Raw genomic sequence first — 17629 nt, forward strand, 5'->3', positions numbered from 1 at the left:
CATCTACTCTTTTTTAACCTATACCCAACTTTTTCCTAATATCATGGATACAACAAATTACGACAAGTATAAAATAAAAAGTTACTTAATGGACGTCTTGCCCCATGTTACGCAGTGTGATCGTTGAGTGTGAGATGGATAGAGAGAGTACGTATTCATAAAGTGTTAGAGGCATGGGTTTACGCGCAGTGCTAATCTGTTGAATATCGTTTATTGTCAGATTTTACGTTGAAATTCAATTGTTTACCGTGAATTAGGTGCGTTGTTAAACATGTTGAATACATCTTTCACAAATAATTTGTTTTTTTCACAAAAAGCTCGACATGGATCTGGTAGCTTACATACAGGTGATAAAACCTTTCTGTATAGTTTGTCATTACAGTTTTGTAACTTGTTTTTAGTAGGACTATTTCTGTGTGATTTAGTTGAAGATCCTGCTCTTATGGAATCTCCGTTTGCAATAAATTTGTTCATTGTTTCATCTATCCGTTAATTCACTATAATAGGAGAGACTTAATTTTAAGGTGACGATGGTAATAAATTTATTTGTTCTTGATTAAATTAACTGCCGTCATGACATTCGGTAGGAGATGTAGGTAAAGGTTGTATTTCTTCGAGAACGCTATTACTAGGTATTTTATTTTTCTTATCGTAACTATCCCACCATGATAAGTTTTGATTCCATTTTTCAGTTAAATCTTTCTTTGTCGCAATCTTTATTACTGTAAATTTTATTTTTTTAATTCAATAACTGCTCTTTATTCTTATTTTTATAGTTTACCTGATCTTGTACAAAGTGTTAAAAAAAAGATTAAAATTTTGGTTTAATTGGAGTTAATATAAACTTTTTTCATCGGAAAAAGTAAAGTCTTCATTTTGTTAAAATGTTACAGATTTTTGATTAACGTCATTGGCTTGGAATGTACTGGATTTGGTTGGAATATGAGTTCGTTTTGGTGAAAAACCTACATTTATTTTTATTATTTCTTCAACTTTACTGATTTCCGAGTTTTCGTCACTTTAGTTTTCCATTATGTTTTGAGGGATTTCTTTTGCAACTGCATTTATTAAGCTTGGCATAAATGATTGTTTTTGTAATGGTATTGGCGCGACAAATGAAAGAACACTTGACTGTGAAGTCGACACAGTGTCAAGTAAAGATGACGAGCCTTTTATTCAAGCTCTTGATGATCATTTTCTTTGTCTCACTTTTAATATTTCTGCTATTATAAGTGTTTGACCTCCGTTTGCAGTAAATTTGTTCATTGTTTCATCGATCCATTATTTTACTATAGTAGGAGAGACTAAATATTGAGGTGACGATGGTAATAAGTTTATTTGTACTTGATTTAATTAGCTGCCACCATTCGGTAGAAGATGTAGGTAAGGGTTGTATTTCTTCAAGAACGCTGATACTTGGTATTTTATTTTTCTTATCGTAACTATCCCACCATAATAAGTTTAAATTCAATTTTTTGATCAATCTTTCCTCGTCGCAATCTTTATTACTGTTAGTATTATTTTTTAAATCCAATAACTGCTCTTTATTTTTATTCTTATAGTTTATCTGATCTTGTAATGATCGTTGAAAAGTAGATTGGAATTCCGGTTTTATTGTAGTTAAATTAAATATTTCTTTATCAGAAGAAGTAGAGTCTCTATCTTGTTAAAATGTTACAGATTTTTTATGAACGTCATTGGCTTGGGATGTACTGAGTTTGATTGGACTTTTAGTTCGTATTGGGGAAAAATCTATATTTACTTTGATTTTTTCTTTAATTTCACTGATTTCTGAATTTTTGTCACTCGAGATTACCATTATATTCCAAGGGTTCTCTTCTGCAAGTGCATTTTTTAAGCTTGGCATTAATAATCGTTCTTATAATGGTATGAGCGCGTTGAATTGTGGATCACCAAACTGTGAAGTAAACTGTAAGACTGTGGTGTTGGGTTCGGATAACGAGTGTTTTATTTGAGCTCTTGGCATTTCTTTTCTTCGTCTCGCTTTTAATCTTTCCGCTTTTGTAGGTGCATTTAGTTCACCTTGTCCACCTTGTATACCTTGTGGTTCTTTCAATAGTGTACTTCTAAAATTTTTCTTTTTAACTTTTGGTGCTGATTGTATGCTTTCAATGATTTTGGAATAAGATTGATTGGTTTCTTACATATTTTAGTGTGTTATCAAAGTTATAGTTTGTTGAGGTTTTACAGTAAGCAAACAAGCTTTTAATGATATTTCTTTGTCTAAAGAATCATCTTGATTACTTTCGTCTTCATTCCAATCTACAGAATTTCTTGATAGGTGTGCATTGGTATTTAGTCAACCAGGTTGGTACTCATAAATATAGCTATAAACTTAAAGTCTTGCTCTCTATCTATGTAGCCTACTCAAAGGATCTCTAATAGACTCAATCCAAGATAGTGACTCATTATCTCCGTTAACCATAAATTTTTGGCCGTATAAGTAATGTCAAAAATATTGGACTGCTACAACTACTGCTTAGGATTTTTTTCCGTTGCAGAATAATTTCTTTTATCTTTATTAAGAATTTTTAAGATATACGTAATAGAACGGTCTTTTCCTAGTTTTTCTTGGCTTAATACTGCCCTAATAGCTGAATATGATGCGTCTATTGTTAATATAAATGACTTGTTTAAATTGATGCAAGCTAACGCAAGTGCTTTGCATTATATTATCCCTAACTCTTCAAAGTTTTTTTGCTGAGCTTACTATCTACCCACTTAAATTTTTTTTCTTTTTTTTACAAAGACATTAAAGGCCCCATAATTTCTGCAAAATTTTTGACAAAATGACGGTAATAGTTTGCTGATCCTAGAAAATGTCTACCCTTCGTTTGATTTTTTGGTTTTGGAAATTTTTTTTAGTAGCTTTCTATTTTATGTCCTAAATAAATTACTTTAGGCATTGACAATTTACATTTGTCAAGTTGTAATTTTAACTTCTATTATAAAAGTTTTTTTAATAAGCCAGTCATTGTTGATACATGATCTCTTAACGTTTTAAAACATTTAATTATGTCATCAAGAAATATAAATAACTTAATGCCTTGCAGTCCTGATAAAATAACGTTCATTAGTCGTTGGAATGTTACAGGTGCATTTCATAGTCCAAATGGCATTCCTACATATTCATAATGACCGTTAGGTGTGCTAAAAGCTGTTTTATGTCTATCTGCAGGGTCAACTTCTATTCGATAAAATCCACTGGTTTGATTAAAAATGAAGAAAAAATTTGAGCCTTAGATTTGCTCCAATATTTCAGTTATGTTTGGTAGTGGACAAGCATCAGGAATGGTTTTTTTGTTTAGTTTACGGTAATCTATTACTAATCTGTATCTTTTTGTTCCACCAGATCCTTGTTTCTTTGGTACTATCCAAAGAAGACTTCTGTAAGGGCTGTTTGATTTTATAATTGTATTGTCTGCTTATAATTTTTTTATTTAAGCTTCAATTTTTTTGTGTAACGAAAAGGTGTAGCAGTATTAATTGACATATGCAGGATGGTCGGCTGTCGTAGGTATTTTATGTGTCATAACAGAAGTACGAGGAGCCCGGTTGCCTGGAATGTAAAATAAATAAAAACAATTTTCTACAATTTCTCTTATTTCTGATAGGCTAGCTTTTGAGTAATAAGGTCTTTCTAGCTCATCTATTATAAATTCAATGCAATCTTTTGTATCATGTAAATCGTTTCCTTCAAAGTCAGTGTCGAAGAAGTCTTCTGATTTCATAACATTAAAAGGCTGAAGTTCTGACGCAGGTATTTTTATTTTTGTTGGTTTATCTTTTCTGTTTATAGTTATTGTATAACAGTGACTTTCTTTGCAATGTACTACCACCTCGCTTATGTACACTTTAAGTACGGTAGTAATTCTATGGAGACAAGCATATCCAGTAATCTCAATTCTAGTTGGTTATTTAATAGTTACTTTTGTTCTGACTGATAAATAATAACTTTTGTTTTTATTTTCTTTGAATGCTTGAGAATTATAGTAAAAAGTATCAAGTGAATGTGGGTATTTTATCTTCATCGTGAAATGGAAGAATGAATTTTGTAAAAGTTAATTCGAAATTTTGTTTAATTCTCAGTCCTTAAGGTTTTTCTTGTTTTTAATTGATTTTATAGAGTTGGTTTTACTATCTCGGTAAAGAAAAGGTATAGGCTTAATTGATCCTTTTCATTCTATCAAAGTGTTTAATCCATAACTAATTCTAGTGTTTTCTTGCGTAAAGAACGATTCTCCTAAGATACATACATTATTTATTGGCAATTCTGGACTCATACCATGAAATCCATGATTTGAATCGAACAAATTTACCGTAACGGCACCTAGAGTGTTTATTCACTGTGGAGCTATCTCTTCTTATTGAATTGTATTATCACAATTCATTCCTATGCCGTTACTGAATGCGTTATAACTTATGATATTTACTTCTGTGCCTGAATCTTATATAAAACTTACCGAATTTTTCTGAAATGTTTCGCAACGTAACTTAACTGCTGGTGAAGTTTATATTGTTCTTGCTGGAAAGGCTCTGTAGATTTTATTGCTATTATTGATTTTGGACGCATCATCGGATTTAAACTTGCAGTCGCGTACAACCAGCGAGTCTCGTTGTCATTTCTTGAAGAGTTAGGGCGAGAGTCTTAGTATCGTTTTTTATTATGATTTTTATATTGTTTTTGGTTGTAGTATTGAAACGGAGCTTGTTAACGGTAAGTATAGCCTTAATGACGAGGATAGGAATGATTTATTTGTGGGTAGTAAGGTGGATAAAAAAGTGGTTGTTAATAATATGGAAATTCTATGAGATTTGCAAAGTGATAATAGGGATTAGGATAACTTATTCAGGGTAGTAGTGGTGTACGGCTACGTAGCAAAGTACTAGAGCAAAGTTGAGGTGCGGAGCTAAGTACAATTTTTTGACCATATTCGTTGAACTTTGGTTAAGTCATCTTGACATGACTTTTATCGTAGGTATGTGGAAAAGAATTACTATTGAGACTCAATGGGTCATTAAAACTGACGTACTTTTGATGGTCAAACTGAGTAAAGACAGGAGCAGGAATTTTGGTAACGCTCAGTATCGAAGATTCAGGAATCGCAGAAGTACAGGTCGTGGGGACGGCCTTGTAAACTTACTTGGCCTAATTGTATACTTCCGGGCAAGTGAGTTCAGTAAATCAAGCAGCCTTGAGAGCTTTGTAAATATTTAAGGGTCTTGTAAATACTATACTGAATGATTACAAGTCAGGTAAACAGTTAATAAATGTACTCAGTGTTAAAATCGTTGTAGTGCTAATTTTTCAAGCTTTTGGTTTTGTTTTGTCTTGCGTTTTTTATTATTAAATTTAATCATAAGGGCTAATAAAGTTGTTTCTATAAAAGAAACTGTCCCATAATAAAAATTCTGATTTGTTGCAATTTATTTTATTGTTGTATTCAAAAGTTGTGCCATATTTTCATAATACGATTTGATTAGCGAAAATTTTTATTTTAGATGTTTTGTAAGCGGATCAATTAATGCAATAGTGAAACCTATTAAATACTTTCAAGCTTTGCCTTTAAGTCTTTTAATTACTCTGCAAAGGTACATTGGTTCTTTAGTAGCTGTTATCAGAGTTCGTATATTTTTTAAGTCTTGTAAAAAGTCCTTTCGAAGAAGTCGAGTATCCGTCATAAAAGAGTATGTCTTAAGATGCTGGACTTATGCACAATGATAAATACGTCACATATAATTCCCGTGGAACATTTAAAAACTGTTGTATCATGAAGTTGTCCACTGATGAGTTTTCTTAACTATTTTAGACATTTTTATTTACTCAAACATTTTTTTTATTCAACTATTTTTTCATTTATAACTTATTTCAATAAATTTTCTTATTTTTTTTTAACCAAACTATAATCTCAAGAATATACAAGGGATAGCAATTTATTATGTCCAGACTTGCTTTGAGTATGGTCCTAACCGACTTAATTTAGTGCCATTTGTAGGTCTCTTAGGGTTTAGATGAAAAGCTTTATTTGGTTCCAATATAAGACGTCCAATGACAGTTGGTTACTAATTGAAATAATGTCAAATGGTGGTACTGTCAAATTTTGTATTTATTTAAAAACAAAACGACGCTTTGGCCGTTTAGACAATGTCCCAGCCCTCATCAGGTACAAAAATCTATGAAATTCTTTACAATACACATTTTGATAAACACAATAAACGCAAATTAAGTGATAAACACAATAAACGCAAATTAAGTATATAATATACCTCTGACTCATACGAAGGGGATGTAAAATCGTAATGTAGTCAGAATTTTAAAAATTTGTTGCTTTTATACCCTGCACATATACAAATGATACAATATACGCACACAATACAATTAAATAAGAATCGCAAGCAGTTTCTTGTGAGACATAAGTAAACAGATTTCATTTTCCTAATGCTATGAATAAAAGAGGCCCTCAAATCATGTACATCAAGTTAGCCTCGTTTTTAAATTGATTTAACGAGAGACTTGTAACAATTTTCAAATTATACTGTATCTTGTTAACTATTAATATTATTATTAAAATAACGTATATTTAACATTTCAGAAAACAGGTGCTTTTTATAATTTTGTTCTGTGTCTAAAATTTTTGTTTTATTACAATCATAGTTGTGTCGAAATTCAATGCTATGTTGTGATAGTACAGATGTATCTTTTTTTTCTCTATGTCTCTTTTGTAGTCTGCTATTCTTAATTTTAAAGCTCTAGATATTTGACTGACATAACAAGAGTTGCAATTCGCACATAAACTTACACAATATGTGGTGAACGACATTTTTTTTCTTGAGTGGCACGATTACATCTTTTCCAAGTGAAAAGATCGAATTCAATTAATTGTTTGAATTGTATACAAGACCAATGTAAAGCTTCTTACAACAATATTTAATAGGTTTACGCAAGCAGAGAATATACAGTGATAATAAGATAAGTTTATAATTATTATTATTTTTATTACAAATGTCCATCATATTTATATTTTTAAAAATATTTAATATTTTGTTGAACAATTCATCAATTAATTTCAGAGGATGGTTGTTAGCTAGTGAAAATTTATTAATTAATCTTCAATTATCGTTATGAAATAGAATTTCTGCTAATTTAATAAAAATGTTTACTTGTGTGTAAATGATACCTATTTTATGTTGTATTGGATAGTGGGAGAGAAAATTCAAGTATCGGCCTAATTGGGTGGGTTCTTAGTACCAATAAAATAGTACTTTGTTAGTTTATCAAATAATAATTTTTAAATCCAAGGCACCAACGCTGTTGTTGTTGCATGTCTTAACAATGAATTGTCATTCCAGACAGTAGCTTATAAAGATGTTTTTAATATAGTTAATGTATAAAGTAGGCACCCATATAAGAATATGATCCACATACTGCACATACAATGAAGTATCAGAACATTTTATAACTCATAACTATTTTCTTTAAGCAATTTTGCTAGCAAAATATTCTGAATCAAAAAATTGATAAAAATGTACATGAAGAAAACTGACCTTAATGATACGGACTAATAAAAAAACACAAAAAAGGCTTTTGTATCCGTTTTATTGTATTGACACTGAATTCACCTACTTATATTGTTTTCAAACTTCTTTCAAACTTTTCTAATTCTGTCAATGATTTTAAATTTTCTTCTACTTCACTTATGCCTTTACTATTGAAAAAAGCAGGGCACTAAACCAGGCCAGGGTCACTGACACTTGTACTTGGAAGTGTATCGTATACACCTTTGCCTTCGAAGTCTTCATGTAAGAAAACGGCATTGAACTTTTGTTCTAACTTGTGGCAATATTCCCGAAAAATGCTATTTTATTTCAATTCGTTAGTATTAATAAATAAAATTTGTCATATGAGATCCACAGCCATAACTTAATATTTTTTCTTTAATTAATTTAGTTTAATTTTTTTTCAATTGGTTTTTGTGTATGAGTTCGAAATTTCATTATTTAAAATTAATTTATGTAATTTAGAAATAGCTAATGTATGTTTTATGTTTGATTGGAAACTAAAAAAGGTATCATAATTGAGTTTATTGTATATTGTGTGCTATTTCTTGGAAAAACGTCATAAGTCATACATTTGATTAAAAATTTTTGCTTGAATTTACAGCTTTTTAATTCTTTCTAAACACAACTAAGCTTACGAAAACTAAACCTTACATTCTTACCAAAGCATGCACGTACGAAGTCAAGCACCCTTGAAAGCCATTCAAACTATCTACTGGTAAGGATAGCTAGTAGTTGTTATAATCTAGTTTTCTCCATAGCAGTACAGTGTAGGTAGCGATGTCAATATAAAGGACGTACAGCTTCAACCAACGTTTACAAATACTAAAATAAGATGTTAAATAACAAATAGTTTATATTAAAAAAATCGTGAAATAGTGGTACTGTCAAATCTATGAGTAATAAAAACCTCTATACTATACAAATTTTAATCAATGCAAGAAACGCAAATTAGGTTAAGCGTATAATATATCTCTGACCCTTACGAAAAGGATATAGAATAAAAATGAAGTCAGAGCTTTAAGTTTTTTTGCTTTTATACCCTGCACATATGCAAATGACACAATATACGCACACAATACAATTAAATAAGATTCGCAAGCAGTTCCTTGTAATACATACGTAAACAGATTATGTTTTACTAATACCATAAATAAAAGGGGCCCTCAAATTATGTACATCAAGTTAGCCTCCTTTTTTAATTAACTTACCGAGAGACTTGTAGCAAATTTTAAGTTTTTCTGTATCTTGTTGTCTATTAATATTACTATTAAAATAATGTTTTACTTACATTTCGAAAAATGGGCGCTTTTTATGATTTTGTTTTGTGTCTAAAAGTTTTATTTGATTAAAATTAAAGTTGTGTGTAAATTTAATGCTATGTTGTCATAGTACAGATGTATCTTTTTTTTCTCTATGTCTTTATTGTGTTCTGCTATTTTTAATTTAAAAGCTCTTGATGTTTGACTGACATAACAGCAGTTGCAATTTGCACATAAACTTACATCTTGCTTTCTATTGATATTATTATTAAAATAATGTTTATTTAACATTTTAAAAGACAGGTACTTTTTATAATTTTGTTCTGTGTTAAAAATTTTTAGTTTATCAAAATTGGAGTTGTGTGTAAATTCAACGCTATGTTGTGATAGTACAGATGTTTCTTTTTTTTTCTTTATGTCTTTTTTGTAGTCTGCTATTCTTAATTTTAAAGCTCTCAATATTTGACTGACATAACAGCAGTTGCAATTCACACACGATAAGTAGTGAACGACATTTTTTTTCTTGAGTGGCTCGGTTACATCTTTTCCAAGTAAAAAGATCGAGTTAAGTTCATTGTTCAAACTGTACACTAGACAAATGTGAAGCTTTTTACAAAAATATTTAATAGGACCGTACAAGTGGCAAATATACGGTGATAATAAGATTTACTTTAAATTATTATTGTTTCTATTGCAACTGTCAATTGCGTTCGTGTTTTTTAAGGTATTCATTCTTCTCTTTAGAAATTTATTAATAAATTCCAGAGGAAAGCTGTTAGCTAGTAAAAATTTATTGATTAATTTTTAATTATCGTTGTAACATTTAGTGTCTGCCAATTTAATGAAAAAGTTTACTCATGTGAAAATGATACCTATTTTATGTTGTATTGGATGGTGCAAGAGAAAATTTAAGTATTGGCCTAAATGTGTGGGTTTTTAGTACTAATTAGTTAGCCTAGTGTTATTTTGTTAAATAATAATTTTTAAATCTGACAAACTAATGCTGCTGTTGTTGCATGTCTCAACAGTGAATTCTTATTCTGGATGATAGCTATTAAAAATTTTTTTAGTATAGTTTATATAATTAGAAAGCACACATTCAAACTCTCAATACATTACGATTTTACATTGTCTGCGTAAGAGTCAGAGGTATATTATTCATTTTACTTAATTTGGGTTTATTGTATTCATCAAAATTTGTATTGTAAAGAATTTTTTATCACTTATAGATTTTTGTACCTGATGAGGGCCAGGATATTGTTCGAACGGCCGAAACGTTGTTTTGTTTTTTATTAAATACAAAATTTGGCAGTACCACCATCAGACGTTATTTTATTTATGAACCAACTGCCATTGGACGTCTTATATTATTATTTGTGGACGCTGGTAAAAGCTGTGCGTCCTTTATATTCACATCGGCATCTACACTGTCCTGCTATGGAGAACACTAGATTACAACAACTACTAACCAGCCTTACCAGTAGCAAGTTTGAATCGCTTTCAAGGATGCTTGCCTTAATACGTGCATGCTATGGTAAAAGAGTAGGTTTTAGTTTATATAAGCTTAGGTGTGTTCAGAATAAATCGAAAAGCAGTGAATTAAAGCGAAAATTTTTAAGTTAATGCTGGACTTATGACGTTTTTTCAAGATATATCACACAATGTAACAATAAACTGAATTATGATACCTTTTTGAAATTCTGATCGAACATAAGACATAGTCTTGCTCTTTATAAATTACGTAAATTAATTCCTAATAATAAAATTTTGGACTCGTACACAAAAACTTATTAAAAAAAAATTAGATTCAATTAATTGAAGAAAAAAATTAATTAATGGTGGCGAATCTTATATGATACATTTATTTATCGATTTTTACAAATTAAAATTAAATAGCATTTTCTGCCAATATCGTTAAAAAATAGAAAAAAAGTTTAATGCCCTTTTCTCTCATGAAAAATCTAACCGAAAAGGTGTATATGATACACTTCCAACTACAAGTTTCAGTGACCCTAGCCTGGTTGGATGCCCTGCATTTGTCAACAATAAAAGCATAAGAAAAGAACTGGCTATGTAACCCTTCTAACACACTGCTACCGGATTGTGTCTCAAGCATATGAGAGTTGAGCGATAAATTCATTTTTGTTTCAATTGTCAATAAATGCAGTTTTCTTAAATTTTTTGAGAATGTTAAACATTCATTAAAATATTTGGGAGTATTTGAGACTGTTAAAAAGGAACTACTTAACATTATTGGTAACAATGGACATAATGTATTCAGTCGTCTTTCTTTCAATGATAGAATTCTTCAAGTCAATTTAAAACGAACACAAGTTCCTCTGAGAAATAATAAACACAATTCAATTACTTGAGCAGACAAATAAAGTATTACTGTTGTCATTGACAAAGAAACTTACATTTATAAAGAAGAAGAATTATTAAATGATAATAAATATTATTTACAGCTTGAAAATAATCCTCTAAAGCAATTAATTGGAAATACAAAAAATTTTGTTAGTGGGTAAGATAAATCTGGTATTTTTAATAAGCTAAATAGGTTTGATGAAGATATTTATAAAAGAAGCTTATCTTAATGCTACGGACTAATAGAAATACACAAAAGAGACTTCCCTATCTGTATCATTGTATCGAGACTAAATTCACCTTCTGATATTCTTTCAAAATTTCTTTGTAATTTTTTGATTAAGAATATTCCGATGGTGAAATCACTTGTAAAAAACAGTAATGAGCTAAAAAATAAATTAAAAGATTCTATCACTTCACCTGGTTACGCTTTTATTAGTCTCGATGTTGGAAGTTTATTTAGTAATAGTAGTTAAACCTTAATCATAAATGCAATAAGACATTTTGTAAATTCTTGAATAATAAAATAAATGTTTATTTCAATAAATTTTACAGAGGTGCATCTTTAAATTTAAATTTAACTTTTTTCCATTTTAACAGCAAATTTTATAAACAAGTTTTTGGATCTCTAACGGACAGTCCCTGTAGTCCAGTACTGTGTGATCTTGTAGTGCGTTTGTTTAAAATTTCATGCTTAGAAGAGTTATGTTTTAATGTTCCACTGTATGTTCGGTATGTAGATGATATTCTCATATGCATGCCTACTAATTAAATTAACTGTACTAAAAACATTTTTAATAGCTATTGTCCGGAATAACAATGAACTGTTGAGACATGCAACCACAGCATAAGTTTCTTAGATTTAAAAATTATTCTTTATTAAAATAACACAGTGCTAACTAATTGGTACTAAAAACCCACACTTTCAGGCCAATACTTGAATTTTCTCTTGCACCATCCAATACAACATAAAATAGGTATCATTTACACATTAGTAGACTTTTTTATAAAATAAGCGTACACTTAATTTCATAACGATTATTCAAAACAAATCAATAAATTTTTACTAGCTAACAACTATCCTTAAAAGTTTATTGATGAATTCTGAAACGAAAGAATAAACACCTTAAAAAACGTAAACATGATTGACACTAGCAATTATACTAATGATAATAAAAAACCAATCTTATCATTACCGTATATTTCCCACTTGCACGGTCGTATTAAATATTTTTGTAAGAAGCTTCACATTTGTCTTGTATACAGTTTGAACAATGAACTATACTTGATCTTTTTACTTGGAAATGATGTAACCGAGCCACTCAATAAAAATAATGTAGTTTACTACATAACATGTGCGAATTGCACCTGCTGTTATGTCGGTCAAATATTGAGAGCTTTAAAATTAAAGACGGCAGAACATAAAAGAGACATAGAGAGAAAAGAAGTAACATCTGTACTATCACTTCATAGCATTGAACTTACAACATTAAATTTACATTATTTAAATAATAATATTAATAGACAACAGGATACAGAGAAATAAAAAAAATAATGCAAGTCTTCTGTTAATGTAATTAAAAAAGGAGGCTAACTTGATGTACATGATCTAAGAGCCCCTTTTATTTATAGTAGTAGAAAAACATGATCTGCTTACGTACGTCTTACAAGGAACTGCTTGCGATTCTCATTTGGTTGTATTGTGTTCGTATATCGTTTGGTAATGTGCTGGGTATGAAAGCCATAAAACTTAAAACTTTGACTACATTACGATTTTACATCCCCTTCGTAAGGGTCAGAGGTATTTTTGACACATTACTTAATTTTTATTTATTGTATTTATCAAAATTTGTATTGTAAAAAAATTTTTATTTCTTATAGATTTTTGTATCTGATGAGGGCCGGGACATTGTCCAAACGGCCGAAACGTTGTTTTGTTTTCCAATAAATACAAAATCTGACAGTATCACCATCGGATGTTATTTTACTTATTCATTTTATTATTCTGGTAGAAAATATTGTTATTTTTATCACATGAACAATTATAATTATTGTCATATTTCATTAAAACAATTTCAAATAGATTTTATTTTAAATTGAATTTACTCGGATCACTTTGAGAAAGTTTGGTATTAATTTAATAACCGAATAACAACTTACATCTATCACTGTTTGTTTTTACTGCTGCTTCAGAGTTTCCTAGTGCTTTGTGCAGTCATTGTCAGTGGTTCTTTACACTACACGAATAGGTTCGTGACCAGTAAGATGTTGCGGTTTTCTTTCTAGCACCTTGCTCTTTAGCGTAATCTGATACTATTCATGTTTCTGAAATGCACCCAAGTTTTCTTAGCCAACACGTTATGAATCTTGAATGTAAGCTACTAGCAAGTCGTGCTGTTCATAAATTAACTAAAACCTTAGTAGACAGGTGATAAACATTAAACAAGCGACTTTTTCTTTTGATTGGGCATTCTCATAGCGTCAGAGTGCGTAAAAGAGACCTTTGGTTAAATTAGGTCAACCAATGAGTGATATTCTTGCAGAATTTGTTGACAGCAAAGCATTAGGCTTGCACAATGATGTTATATGTTATGAGTTCATGTATTAGGAAATAACAATCCAACAGTACCAATCGCATTTTTCTGACAAACGCGATTGAGTGTTTTGGATCAGTGATGTTAAAACCTCACGCTAGCAATAAAAAAACGTTAAATACAAGTACAAGTGTGACAAATAAGTTAACAAATTCCTTAATGTACCCTTTTGGGGATCTTATAACTAATTTTAGGTACAATGAAACAGTGTGTTAATTACGATTTATATATTGGTATACACTACAACAAATAGACTAGTAATACCTAGATAAGCTATTTATTTACCCACACAATATGATTTATGCACTTATACATGTAACATACAACTTCAATACAAACGTGCACTCTTACAACGAGGCTGGCTGTATTATATGTAAGCATAATATGAAACATTCACTTTAAATACAATACACACACACATGCACACTCACACACATAAGTTATGTATGAGCTTCATTTGTCATATACGCTTGCTGTATATACACAATACGTCTTATATAAATTTTACAGATAATTTACGTTTTTACTTAAAATATGATTCGTCCGTATCAACTTGCTATATAACACTGCCACTTATCTTTCCTTAATTAAAGAAGCGTTGTATCACTACAAAGTATAATTATTTTCTGTTACGTAGCTTCTGCTAACGCTCCAGGACCTTGTGAAGGAAAAGGGTCTTGCAAAATATAAGTGTTTTGTTGTAAGATCGTTCTTGTTTTGACTAGAGTAGTAGTATTTTGCAGCAAGTGTATAATCTTTTGTTGCATAGGAGAAGAAGCTGCCGTTTTTGTTGGTTGAGAAGCGAGTAAGTATTTTTAGACGTGAGCATTATCTGGATTATTTCATTCTGGTGCTATCGGCTTTTTGGAAAATTAAATGTACCCTGTGTATGCCTTTGCTGTGTTATCTTCGACTTTATCATTTGCAATTAAGATGCATGCTGTAAAATATCTTGCACGCTTCATTCTTCTGTCTTTACTTCTTAGTAACTAAATTTCTTTTTGTTTGCAGCCAGTACATGTTTTCTAAAGATTCTATAAGAATAAGGGTGTAGCCTAGATTTTCATGAATAGCTTTTCGTAAATCTTTAAGTATAATTTAAACGAATACTCTACTTTTGTTCATGACAAGGGTGTCTGCCCAGCATGCTACCGTACTCTTTTTTCTCCTCTAACTCTCACTTCTCCACTAAAAAGGAATAAATCTGTTTTTTCTCTGCATTGGTCTTATTCATTTTCTGTTCCTGACAATGAAGTGGAGCCAAGTATCGTCTTGCATCATGCGTTATACACCCAGTGTTACCCTTATCTGCGAAATATTGTGCAGCGTGCCTTGTGTAATTTTTCGTAAAATACTCTTGACCTATTACAATCTCCCTTTCCTTAAGTGTAACCCCAACTAGTTGGCAGTAGTCCAGGAATGGCTAAGAATCTTATCGGTGCCAGGAAAACTTTATCATTAGGAACCAACACACAATCAATATTAGTAATTGTATGTTTAAGGGCAGGTTCGTTGCTCAATTTAAAACAGTGAGATCGCTTGGGTTGCCAATTCTGTAAATAAAAAACATCTTAAAGTAGTTTTGATCGAAATTAAAATAGTGTTGAATAATCTATAAATCCCTGAAATATATACAGCGATAAATTTCATTATAGCTTTATTGACTTTTGCTTTCGTAATTTTTTCCCATTCTCAGTAAATATATTTATACTTCTTCGGACACAAATAAAAATCTTATACGCTAAAACTTACTTTTTGTTTTATATATTTTAATTTTTTATCTACTCCTAAACTCGGCAATAGATAAGACAATAAAAGTTTTGAATTAATTGAATTGTAAACTAAATAACAAAATCATTTACAATTAAATTTTTAAATAAACTTTAAGTAATATTAGGACTCGCAATCACCTATTATTTTTCTTAAATTTATTAACTTTTATTTGAATAAGAAAATTATGTTCCTTAATCACTAGGTTTTTTAATTATTTTTATTTTAATAACGAGCGCAATTTTCAAATCAACAACTAAAAAAACTCTTTTTAATTTCAAAGAATATGAATCACTCTAAGATGCGTTTAATTTCACGCTTAAGTAAGAAATTAATTATATTTTTAACTTTAAATTTCGCTAAACTATGTTTTAAAGGATTCTTACATTTTCCCGTACATATTCTCTGTGCAACGTACACTTAGTTAGACTAGGGTAGATTATTAGCACAGCCACGGAGTGTTAGTCCTGGACTCCATGCCTATCCTAAAAGAGTCACGTATAGCTAGGTCGTTCTCAAGGCCTTGGGAACCTAAAGCAAAGTTCTAATTATCTACCCAAGTACTTCGCCTTCAAAGTGCCATCGCTATCCCTAGTATCTCCACTACGTGTCACTCTTTCTCTCTGCTCGTGCTCATTGCGGTCAGCACCAGCCCTTTTATAGCTGACGTGCAGATAATTTTCCGCCGTAATCTGTGCTATCTTTCTCTGCACTATTGCCCCCTTGCATTATGGAATAATCAAAAATCCTAGATAAGTTATATTAGAATTAAATTACTTTAAAAGAAAATTTATGTCAACATATTAAAAGAAGTATTAAAAAACTTGAAGATCTGAAGGATAAAATAAAGGTTACTTCACCTGTACACTACTGAATTACTAAAATTGTAGTGAAGGTAGAGAAAATACTTTTTCATGCTACCTTACTACTCTTGCTGGGCTGTAATAAAATATATTACTTAAACATTTTTAAAAAAGTTGCCAGTAATTCTTTGAATCATTTCAGCCTATAATTTTTTGAGGGATGAAACTATGTATAGAAAAATACATTTTTATTATTACTCAAAATAGACAGCTGCTCAAATTTTAGCATGCGTCTAATATAGGCCCTTTGATAAATTAATTTTGTTACATAGAACTTCTGATTCAAAGTTTATCTGCCGTCAGCGTTATCTTGTGAAACTGATTTTTTCTTCTTAATTGGATAATGTACTAGTTTGAGCAGTAAGAAGGTTTCCAGAAAATAGAATAAAGTCAACTGGAAATAAAAAAAACCACTTTATAAAAAATTTTCTTTTACTGCAGCATAATGTAAGCCATTGATTAGGTAAATTATACGAAAACCAGAGATACACATAGCTAAACGATGCTGAATAGTATAAAGTTATAAATGGAAGAGATTACTTAAGAAAATTCTTAAATTATTCTGTTAAATTGAGCTGTGTTAAGTAAAGTGGTTACTATTCATTGCATACTATACATGTTTTCAGTGTTATGATTAGCTTGCACAAAATATCCAAATTGCCACACCAAAGATTTAAATTGAGAACAAGATTTCAAGTTTGATAGTTCAGATAAAACAAAGTAAGAACAGTTTTCGTAATAAAAAAGCAATTTCATCACAATTGTTAAATTAGTTATTTGTTAAATGCTTGTTTAACAGTGAGAAAACTGAAATAGTTCTTTAATCAGTTACCATCCAGTCCAAGTAAACAATTTTAGTGAGTAGAAAAAAGCATATAAACAAAGGTTATTATATCGTTTGTCACACTGATCAAAGATGTTTGTCAGCATGTGAAACAGTAATAAATTATTGAATGTGATTTTACGTATATTACTCCTGGTTTTCCACTTGTTTGTTAATTCAAACTTACTTTTTGTGATCAAAGATATAAGGAAAATAATGAAATTGAAGAATTTATGAATTAGGCCTATTGAACCTCCTCTTTATCATTCTGCATTTATAAGCCTTACACCACTTTGCTTATTGTACAAAACGTTTAAGTATTATTTTGATAGTTAACAATTAAATATCTTAATATGATCAAGTAGTTAACATTTT

The 17629-nt window shown here is 30.2% G+C and overlaps 1 protein-coding gene across 1 annotated transcript in view; it reads right to left on the bottom strand.

Annotated features, from left to right (window-relative positions):
- The window catches only part of LOC106644845 (uncharacterized), a 2208360-nt gene that overhangs the window by 684542 nt on the left and 1506189 nt on the right, over window positions 1-17629 (bottom strand). The window lies entirely within an intron of this gene.

This window comes from Copidosoma floridanum, unplaced genomic scaffold, assembly GCF_036245765.1.
Source record: "Copidosoma floridanum isolate Cflo_tuat_1 unplaced genomic scaffold, Cflo_Japanese_pri ptg000017l, whole genome shotgun sequence".
NCBI lineage: Eukaryota > Metazoa > Arthropoda > Insecta > Hymenoptera > Encyrtidae > Copidosoma > Copidosoma floridanum.